We start from the raw sequence: 962 nt of genomic DNA, 5'->3' as shown, positions 1-962 counted from the left end.
CATAGCTCGTTGGCTCACAATCATGAGGTAGTGAGTTCGATTCCCAGACCACAAGCCAGTCAGGCGGTACTGGCAACGGCCTCGCTCAAAATGGTGCATCTCATGTGCCACCCGCACAAGAGCCAGTCCAGGGGCACTGGCAACGATCTTACTTGGCTTGCCGGGTCTTCTCACGCACAGCACATTTCCAAAGGTCTCGGTCAGTAGTCATCGCCTCGGTGAGGCCCAATGTACGATGGTCTTGCCTCACCACCTCAGCCCAGGTCTTCCTGGGCCTACCTCTTCCACGGGTTCCCTCAACTGTTAGGGTGTGGCACTATATATATATGTATGTATGTATACACACACATATACATGAATACACACACACACACACATATACATGAATATATCGTACAGGATGTCATCAATGGTGCAAACAACATGAAATACTTAAAGAAATGAGAAAAAAATGGAAAACAGGACAAGTAAGCACAGAAACAGGATGTCTTGCCGTAGGGAAGGTACATGGTTACCCAGAGAGAGAGAGTGGGGGTGAGGGGTGAAGACAGAAATAGGTGAGCTTTCCATTGGATAATATCAGTTATTGTTCGTTTATTGGATTCATCTAGAATATTTTGACTGGTTTGGATGTTAAAAAGCGTTGTAGGCCCTTTACATATAGCAATTGGTGGCGGAAACAAATACACATAACTGTTCATTTGTCTTTGAAACTTTTTATCCCCCCACCCCATGTCAGCATGGATTACACAAATACATTATTGAACCATATCTTCTGGCTTTTCATAGAAAGGATTTTATTTTCAATTACACAGGCCTCTGAAAGCACAGGGCAACCAGGTGTGAAGGCACATAGCTCGTTGGCTCACAATCATGAGGTAGTGAGTTCGATTCCCAGACCAGGCTGTGTTGTGTTCTTGAGCAAGACACTTAATTTCATGCTGCTCCAGTTCACTCAGCTG

The sequence above is a fragment of the Octopus bimaculoides genome, chromosome 28 (genome assembly GCF_001194135.2).
Source record: "Octopus bimaculoides isolate UCB-OBI-ISO-001 chromosome 28, ASM119413v2, whole genome shotgun sequence".
Lineage (NCBI taxonomy): Eukaryota > Metazoa > Mollusca > Cephalopoda > Octopoda > Octopodidae > Octopus > Octopus bimaculoides.
This window is presented reverse-complemented; position numbering follows the sequence as displayed.